This window comes from Cheilinus undulatus, linkage group 12 (assembly GCF_018320785.1).
Source record: "Cheilinus undulatus linkage group 12, ASM1832078v1, whole genome shotgun sequence".
Taxonomy (NCBI): domain Eukaryota; kingdom Metazoa; phylum Chordata; class Actinopteri; order Labriformes; family Labridae; genus Cheilinus; species Cheilinus undulatus.
This window is the reverse complement of record NC_054876.1, coordinates 43,060,025-43,070,497: the sequence shown is the minus strand read 5'-3', so window position 1 is coordinate 43,070,497 and position 10,473 is coordinate 43,060,025.

Genomic DNA, 10,473 nt, shown 5'->3' with positions numbered 1-10,473 from the left:
CTGAAGTACTACAGTGCTATTAAAGAAATCCTTCCTAAACTATTGGTCAGTTACACCTGGCTTTAGCTTACATGATCTGAATGTTCTATTTCTATCTCTGACTGTCTAATCATAAAGTGCAGAAAAAGTGCAAAATTGTGTGTTTGCTCTGATTTTTGTGCACTTTTCTCCCCCTTTCAATCCAGAAATGTTCCTTTTTTACTTTACAGTATACAGCTCATGTCCTGATTTCACAACCGTTGTGGTCAGTCCTTTAGACAAACAGAAAGGAGATGTTACATCATGATACATATTTTGTATTGTGTTTAATGAAAGGAAGAGGAATGTGTTTGTTTCCTCTGTAGCTCAGAGAGAAATCATTCAGAGTGTTTACATGGGCAGAAACGAGACAGCTTTGTAACAAAATATTTCTTTTTTTAAATATCTGGGTTGAATTTTGTTCCTAATTCAAACATAATTTTCCTCTGCAAACATGGAGATGGTTCTGATAAACTGAGTCAGACTGCCACTCTTTGGACAGATGAGGAACTACAGGAGATCAGAGAGGACTTCCTAACCTGTCCTTCTGACGCTCCTGTTAAAAAAGCAGAATGTGGACAGACTTTAGTCTCAGTCAGCATCCTTTAGATCATCATTATTGATTTATTATTTAACTGTTATGCATGTGAGAAGGATAAAGATGCTGCAGACATTAAAGAACATCCTCTGATTTGGTTAATTTCTAGAAACTTTGTAGAATCAAAAATGAAATAAAATAAAGAATAGAAGCTCTAATTGTTTGTTTTTAAACTTAAATCATTGGTTGTAATGCTTATAATCCATCATATATGGAAGCATGTGAGTCTTGTGAATTAGCTCTTGTTCATCTGTACCCTCGCTCTGTTTCTCTAAACTGGGGACACTCTGCCCTCTAGTGGTCAATGTGCAGAACTACATGATACATGAAGAAATGAGCAGTTACACACTCTCTAAATGACTGGTGATTTCTGTGGACTTGTCCTGTTTTTCTTTTTTTTTTGCTATTGTAATCATTAAGATAGAGGTCAGTTAAAGCCCACAGCTAGACAACCACTAATACAACAGTTACACTAAAGCCTATAAGAACTGGAGCGGCATGATTCATATTTTCCAATGAAAAAATACAGACATGCATGTTTTTCAGATTCAGAACCGATCAGGAATGTGAAGTAGAAATGTGTTTTTCCAACAAGAATTTAGTGTTTATGAGGCTAGTTATCCTTCAGCCAAGGCTGAGGCGTGGGGAAATTAAACTCACATCCTCATTTGTTGAATCACTGAGACGGAGATGCACTCTTAAAAATGTTTGAAACTTTTAACACAGCTTATTTAAATATTAGTTACATTTCTATTGTAGTAGCTACTTTGCCTGCAAAAGCACAGAACTTTCTTTAAATTGCTTTATTGAAAAATTAATGCACTAAAGCCAAGCTTGCAGCAGAAGTATTTAAGCCTTTCCTCTCATGCAAAATGTTTCCTTTAAAATGAAACATTTTACTTATTTTAGTATTTATTTTTCAACCTCCTAAAGCCAAGTCAAGCCAAACATTTAAGAAATCTTTAAATTAAACTATAAAATGTGCTTTGGTTTAAAATCAGTGCCTTTATCTGCATTCTGATGTATTTAAGTACATCTTATTTATCTAGTATAGATCAGTAGTTCCCAAACTTGTTTCCTATGAGCCCCCTTTACTTACATCATAGAGGAGCTGAAGACCCCAAGACTCACACAAACAAAAGGTGACACATGGATATCAAAAATAAATTATAAAAATAATATTATAAAATTATAATATATATTATAAAAAGTCCCACACAAAGGCTTACTTATCACGAGACTTTTGCATGTACTATTCATAAGTGTTTTATTAGGATTTTAGTTTGCATGAGTGAATTTAACCCCTTAAAGCCTGTTGTATCATATTTGATACATGCTTTAATGATATCTCTATCTCATCAATATGATCATAAATTACTAAAAAAAAAAACTTCTGAATACAACCTGAAAAATGATAAAAATGCCCTTAAGTGGATTATCAGTTATCAAAAACACCTAATGTATCAAATGTGTTACAGAAAATACATATGTTAAATTTTATGGAAATTTGGATTTTTTGGATTTCAGAAGAAAGTGAAATAGACATTTCAGTTCCAAAAACTGAGAATTTTCTGGCTATAATTTGTGTTTTCAGGCTTTAAGGGGTTAATTTTGGCAACCTAAAAGTGGACAAAGCCCCCCCCCCCAAAATCTCTGCTGCCCCCACAAGGGGGTCCAAGACCCCAGGTTGGGAACCAATGGTATAGAGGGATTTTGTTCTCATTCTTATTTCAAGCGTACTAAAATCATGAGTGGTCACTGCAGATTAAAATCTCTGATATCTCCCATGATTAATGCCAAGTACAAGCAGAATGCATTATTCTAAGTGGATAAATTTTTAAAAGGACATAATGCCAGAATGTTCCTTTTAACAAGTTAAACCCCCTTTTTCCCAATATTTCTTATCATCACAGAGAGCTAACTATAATTATTGAATGAAAATACAGCTACTTTTTAATGAATTATTCTTCTAACATAACTCAGAACAAGAAATAACACTCTGTATGCAATTTGATTATGAAGCATTATGTCTCTACCCCCCTTTTCTAATAGAATAACAATAACACAGTAACATATTCAGACTAAATTTAGACATTTTTTATTTTTGGGTCACAAAGCTGTGGAATTATCCTGATCATTGCAGAGTTCGAGCATAACTTTACTAATTTATCCAGCAGTGCAGTTAGCGCCTACTCTCAATTATTTTACTAATATTTTACTCTGACAGTCTGAGCATTTATAAGCAGTTTGCTCTTTTTTGGTGGGTAAAAAAAAAACAGTAAGCTTCACAACACCAATGCTGCACCCAGGAGAAATGTTGCAAGCCAGGCAACAGAAACACAACAAAAGAAGCATCCAGCACTATTGTTATTCATTCTTAACATGTTTTTTAAATGTAAATGTCTTTATGCCAGTCAAACCAGTTCTGCCCACACTAATTTAGCATGTTAGTTGAACTGCTCTGTCCCAAAATGATGAGATTAAATTTGTAAGATATGAACTAAATCTGATTTACCAAACCATTCTACAATGATCCATAAGAATTAACAAAACTGCCATTTTTTTCTGAATTTTCCAGACTTACAATGTCCCTGTGTGGATTAATATGCAATTATTTTGGGCTGAATAAAAAAAATAGTTTTTTTTTGTCCAGTCCCAGTAAAAATGTATAATTTGATTTAATCTCAGCAAACAGCTTCATCTGGTCTGATTTTGATTATGAATTAGGCTGTTTTTGAGCATATAATCTCAATAATTCTAAGTTTAGTTTGATTTTTTACACTCTAAAGTACTCAAAAGAACACTTTTTTTTTTTTTAAATTAACAGATCTCTTTATTTTTTAACCCCTTAAAAGTCTTGAGTTAACTTAATTAATTGCCAGAAAATTCTAATTTTTTGGAACTAAAATCTTTTACTTAAACTTCTACCAAAATCCCACCCCAAAAAATCACATACATTTTTTTGTATCACATTTGATACATCATACCTTTATGGCAACTGGAGTCCATTTGTATAATTTATCAGATTGTACTCAGAAGGCTTTTGAGATTTATCAATTATGTTGATTAGAAAGGTTAGATAGGTCTTATAAAAGTGTGTATCAAATATGATACAAAAGGCTTTAAGGGGTTAAGTTTATCTGAATGGCCCTAATACTCAATAATACATGATAGCTGGATAAAAATGATGTGATTTTAAAAAATCTACCATTCAAACTGGCCTTTGATCAGCACCACAGAGCTGCACAATTATCCTAACTGAAAAGAGCCAAAAATCTCCTCAGCCTGGTTTAATTAAGCCACAAATACCTGGAACTGTACCAATAGACAGCTTACATCAGAGGCAATAAATGCTGCCTAGCAACAAAGATGTAGCTGCAAATGCAGGAAAATGAATCAGTGCAAGTGCTGCAAAATTGGTCCAGTCAAAACAACTGTCTGTGCTGTTTCTGGGTAGCAGTGATCACATTTTCTCTGCCTTGTGTGAAATTTTAAAAAATATTTTAAATCAAAATACACACACTTTTAGGAAAAGTCTGACCAGCAGAATTATAATTTTCAACTCAGCAAAGTTCTTTTATTTGACCTTTTGTCACTTTTTTTCTCTCTTGTAAAGCACTTTGAGTTGTTTTGAAATTTGCCTAGTTTATAATCAGTAGTTTTATGTGTTGGTGTTTTTGCAGTGACCTCAGAACCCTTGGAGGTTGTCTTTTCTTTCCCAGACCCTAAAAATTCCAAGTTGCTTTGTCTACTTCTCACAAACTCTGAGCTGGATTTCAGCTTCTGCCGAATGTTTTCTGGCTGAGTCAAGTTCTTCAAAGAGAAAAATGTACAGCTCCTTCTGCGTCACTCCTGCATATTTCAACTATCCGAGCAAGCGGGACTTCCTCACCGCATGTCCTCCACGGATTAATTCAGGAAGTCCAAACAGAAAGAAAAAGTCTGGAGTGACATTTGCGATCGCAGACATCTCCAGACTTGTTTCAGGACAAAAGAGAAAGATCACATGGGTGGGTTTTTTTTTTTTTTTTTTTGTATATTTTCACACTGTATTTCAGCAGAAACAGTAACATTTGCTTTCGACTCCCCTCTGCATTTGTAATTACATTTCAGAGCTTTGTGAAGCAAAAACAGAATTCATTCTGAATCAAAAATTAAGAGTTTGGAAAACAGGACAAGAAACACAACACTTGAAATAAAAAGATCAATACATGACATGAAGCTTTCATCAGTTTTCCATATCAAAAATGTGATAATAATCTCCTTTTCTAATATATTTTGCATGCTTGTTTTGACTAATCCAACAATTTCAGATGTTTTAGACAATATGGGACCTGAGCAAAGAGTCATTGTGTGTTAAACTTGATGTGATGGTTTACTAGATGTTCAAATGAGATGCAAGTTATGCGTCATCATGTCCATGTTGTTAAAGGGAAATTCTGTTTTTTATTATTGTGCATTTTTACAGTATTTCTACCTGGTTATAGTGACACTGTACTCATCAAGTGTTTCTATAGAGCAATCTTTAAAACTGAAATGGAGTGCACTTGACTTTTTTAGTTTTGGGTCTTAAATCCTTGCATTCATGTTTAATCTGAATCTTTCTTATTCTAGCTCGCTTGTTCATCTATCCTTGGAGTCTTGTCCAAGAGACCTCCAATAGAAACAAAGTAAATAAGCGAGAGATTCAGTCGTGACAAAGCGCAACCTCTAATGTTGAAAAATGAAGCAGATGTGGAAGTAAACTGCAGTTCCTAAAGTGTCCACTTGAGGCTGGCTGCAAAAGCCCTAAAGTCACATACACAACAATTCAAAAAGCCTTTATCAAGTATTTATCAGCACACACTGTGCTGGGGTTGAACTGTTAAATCACTCATCTGTTTTAATTTTTTGAAGCTCAAGAATTATTTATAGCTAAGAGTGGTACTGATTTCACCGACCTGTGGGTGAATCCTATCTGTTTGTCCTAAAGCTTAAGGCCCTCCTCAGATCCACCTCTTTGTTACTAGTTTGACTGAAAGTTATCGAGATGGCACAGTGACTTCCACCACTTAACTAACATAACATCCATGTTTATATACAGTTAATGCTAAGTAACTCATTTTGACAGTTTTGGTGCAATATTTGGGTAGTTTAACCATTATGCAAAGGCATTTGCATATTTTCCAGAGCTTCAAGTATAGTCATAACGGGTAGAACTGGGAAATATATCAAGTTTTTCTCTCTTAATGTCAATGCATTCTTAACGAAGTGATTTATTGTTTATAAAAGGGATGCTAAAAATTATTGGCATGCAAGGATCAACATGTATGAACATTTCTGCTGAGATATCGGCTGAGCATATTCAAAAGTCACCAAGAAACTTCAGAGTCTGAGAGATAGACCGGGATGAAGAGCTGCATTTTTTAGCTTGATGCTAACACATAATGGAAACTGCCATTAACAGGCTGCAAATTTAGCATGCTTGCAGCTAAGTTTAACTTAAGGAATGGTCAATTTTTCTGACAACACTAAAATAAATTGATTATTTCATTGATCATTTCGAAGTTAAGCGAAGTTTCTTAGCATCCCAGCTGTGTCACTGGACTGTACTGCTTTCTTCTTCTTTTGTCGTTTAATGGCAGTACTACATAAAAACCAGGCACCTGTACAAAATTGTTTACATTAAGAGAGTAGTTGCAGGAGATCTTCAATGTTCCATGACTACATATTAAAAACGTCTTACTTCACCTTTAGAGGTGAGCATTAAGTTTGTGGAGTTTTAGACAGAACCTTGTCAGCGTCAATACTGGTGTCAGCAAAAATTAAATCAGCATTTTGCATGCTGAAAAAAAAACAATCTAATATTGTGCATCCATAGTTTTAACTGTCAAAATTTGCAGGAAAACTTCTAAACTACACAAATATAATGGAAAATGTTCTCAAATGTTGACAATTTTTTGTCCAATTTAGAGCGGGTACTGCCCCTATTTTGCTAAATCATTAGGGATATGATCATTTTGAAACTCACGGGTTTTAAAAGTATCGGTCATTTGAACAACCCTTAATGTATGAAAATGTTGCAAATGTTTTTGTACAATTTAGACAATAGCTGGGTTTCCATTACGGTTTTTTGCAAAATAAAAGCGGTATTTTAAAAATTCTGATTAGGTACAATTGTGCTTTAAATGTGTTTCTATTGAAGGGAGTTTTGGGCATAGGCCTTGCAATTCTCGTAAAATCTCATCTCGTGTGAATACGCTGCAGGGAAGCTTGACGCTCAAAACCTGTTGGGTGGTGGCACGGTTTTGGTTACATCTACGGCGGCTGCCTTGAAAATTTTGAACAAAAGACGAAGGCAATGGATGATAATTCAGAGGTAAAGTCTGTATGTATGGCAAAAGTCACGCATAAGGGTGTAAGTATGATGTTAAGAAAAGTCTCGTCTCTTCCTCTGCCCGCACGTACCGCGCCGTGTTGTCTCAGAGTGACTGGTCATGTGACACTGTATGTCACGTCCTGTGACTTTTAAATGCAGAAAAAGTGTTTCCATTACACTTTTTGCGATATATTTCTATATTGAAACGCCTGAAAAACCTCTTCATGAAAGCGTAAAAACTTTTTAGCAATTTTTTAGTTTTTTTTTTTAAATTCTGGTGTTTCTATAACCAGTTTTTAATTGCGCTATTTTGATTTTGCTCATTTCCAAGTGTAATGGAAACCCAGCTAGTGTAAAGAAGTTTGCCTGCACTTTCTGACCATAGGAAAATACATTTATCCCTTCTATTTTTGTTGAATCATAATCAATGTTTCACCGTTCAGACTAGAAATATGTACGTATTTGGTTGGTATCACCCAGCCCTAGATTTGGGTACATGTGTCCTGTACTTCTCTGGCTCTTTTACCTGAAAAGAGATGCTTCAAAATATTTTTTACTCTTGCTATAACTGATTTTGCAAACTGCAGAAGGACCACTTGCTAATCTTTATCTGGGGCCTCCAAAATGCTGAACCCCTCCATCAAAAATAATTGCTGCTTGTAAAATGGTTGTTGTATAAGAGCAGTATCATTCTCTGAACTCTGTAGTGACGATCAGCACAGCTGTGACTATTTTCAGCATTGTACCTTTAAGGTAACACTAGCTGTGCTGATATTCAGTGCAACAGCAAGGCTTAGAGTGTGATATTGTTTCAGTAACCTGTTGAGCACAGTGTTCACTATAACAGACATTTTTCTATCAATTTAACATACAGCAGAATTATCCCTTAGGACAGTGGAGATGACCCATCAAACTGACCAGAAAATGTTCTAAATATATGGCACAATATGAAAAAGGCGCTGCATAACTTACACATGTGAAGAGTTGGAAATGAAAAAGCAAATCAGCAAGAATATGGAGATGTGAAACTTTTTAATAGACAGACACTGAGAGGAATGGAATGCATGCCACCATTTTCTTATTCAAAGGCACTGTGTCGTTCCAGTTTGCTGCTGTCAGACTTCTGTACGTTGGCGTCAGGAGCTCTATCAGTTACTATCAGCTACGACTTTTTCACAATCAAACTATCTGCTCGACTCTATGACAAAGGACACAATGGATTCACACATTCACAGTGTACTAGCTTGCAGTCTAAAGAAAGAGAACATTGTACATTAAAAATGGTCAAGCTTGTGTTTGTTTCACCGTACATATCCACAGCAGGGCACTATGGCTGAGAAAGAACATTTTTAAATCCCTTCGATGAATTTCTACCAATTACAAGAAAACTTTTAACACCAGACACCAATTTACATTTTTCTTCTTCATTCAGATTTGTTGAAATTAAAAAAAGGGGGGATCACTGAAAGGATTCGTTTGATGGCTTTAGAGTACATTCATTTATGAGTCTACAAATTTAAGCCAAATTTGAAAGTTTTCACATTGTTTTTTTTCCAAAGGTATCCTCAGGACCTCTGACTGCTTGGGCTCTTTCATGAATTTTAAAAGGCTTGAATGAATTTGGTGGTTTAATATATTGCTTATCTTCTAAATTGGGAACCAATAATGGGAAAAAAGTTGCCTCCATCTTGGTATTTCTGTCCAGTGTGCATCTAAATTGTTTAAAAGCCAAATGACAACATCCAAAACCTAAAACCAAGAGCACAAAGACATTCCTAACAAACTTGATGGTCTGTGACTGATCTTAGATGGACTAGGCTAGTCTGCTACTGGTTAAATCTGGATATTAGATCACAGATTTTGATATTCAACATTAGCTTGTGCTTAATTTGCCTAAAATGAATATAGAGGGACCAGGGTTCACTTTATATTCTGGAACAAACAGTAAAACTGTTGCTGGTAGCTGTTAATGTTCATCACACCAGTGGTTCTCAACTGGTGAATCAGGACCCAAAAATGGGTTGTGGAGCTGGTTTCAGTCGGATTGTTGCAAAATGTCCATGAAGTATGGAAACCATATTTGATGTAATTTTGCAACTATTATAAGTACATTTTGGTTGTTTTCTTGAGAATCTTGACTTATTTTTCTCATTATCTTTGACAACAAAGCTGGTTTTACCATGAAACATCTAGAACAGTGGTTCTCCACTGGTGGGTCTGGACCAAAAAGTGAGTCACAGAGCTGTTTCCAGTGGGTCGCTATGAGTGCCAGAAAAAAATGATATGCAGCAAAAAGTTTATGATGTATGAAAGTGGACATACAGAGCATCTATACTTTTCAGGCAAGACTTAAACTTGTCAATCTCCTATTCCTGGATAACAAAGCTGGTTTCCTAAGACAATTAGGACAATCCACAGGAAGTTGCCGAATTTCCATGCTATCTTGGGGAAAAATGGAGAAAATAAAACCATATGCATACTTGTCCTTCCTTAATGAGGTGCTTTTTAAAATATATTCTATATTCTATAATATATTCATCTCTTACACTTCATTTATGGTCCAAACTGTAACATCTTTCCTGAAATACATTGAGCTGGAGAACATTTTGAAGAATTTGGGCCATGATTTCTCTTAAGGTGGTCGAGGTGGGTCCTCATGCCCAGCCAGCTGAGAACCACTCATCCAGAATACAACCAAAATGTACATGTTATGACAGGATATTCAGTAAAATACTCCTTTAAGTGGTTGAAAATTTTGGGGAAATTTGGGTTGCGATTTGCATTACAAAAGGTGTGGGTCCTGAAGCTAGACCAGTCGAGAACGACTGCATCAAGCTAGCTTACAGCATGTTTTTGGCAGTGTCTTTGCTGGTTAGCTAGCTTCAACTAAGTAGCAATAATTCTAAGAAATAACTACGACTAAACATCTTTTCTTTTGGATGTGTTAATTGTCATTTTTGATACCATCTGCCAACTTTTGGGGAAGTTGGACAGATGTAGGCCCAATCAGACTGGACGTGTCGGTAAAACTGACAAAAAACTGTTACAATTTTGGTGATACATCCAGACATTTAAAGAGGTTCATAGAGATGTAACGGTATCATTTATTTGGCAGTATCACGGTGACAGAAGCGCCTCAACGTCATTATGAGCATGTGACGGTTTAAGATGATAGGTCTTTGGGGAAAAGTGTAGTTTTTTAGTGGAGCAAAAGTAAGAGGGAACTCATCATCCTTTGCATCTCACTTGCTGGCTTGATCTAACAGCGTGAAAATGGTGTAGTGAGGGGGAGCCAAGTGACAAAGTTTTTGACATTTTGGAGGCTCCAGCTACGTGTGGAAGCGTTTTGGTTTCCTGGTGTAAAGAAATGAGAAAAGGCGATGAGGAATTTGACGGGAAATATGAGCGATACAAGGACTCACTTGGCAAATCATCGCTCTGAAAAGATTCCCAAAGATGCAAGGAGAAGGATCCAGACAGGCCAAAAGACTCTTCAGGA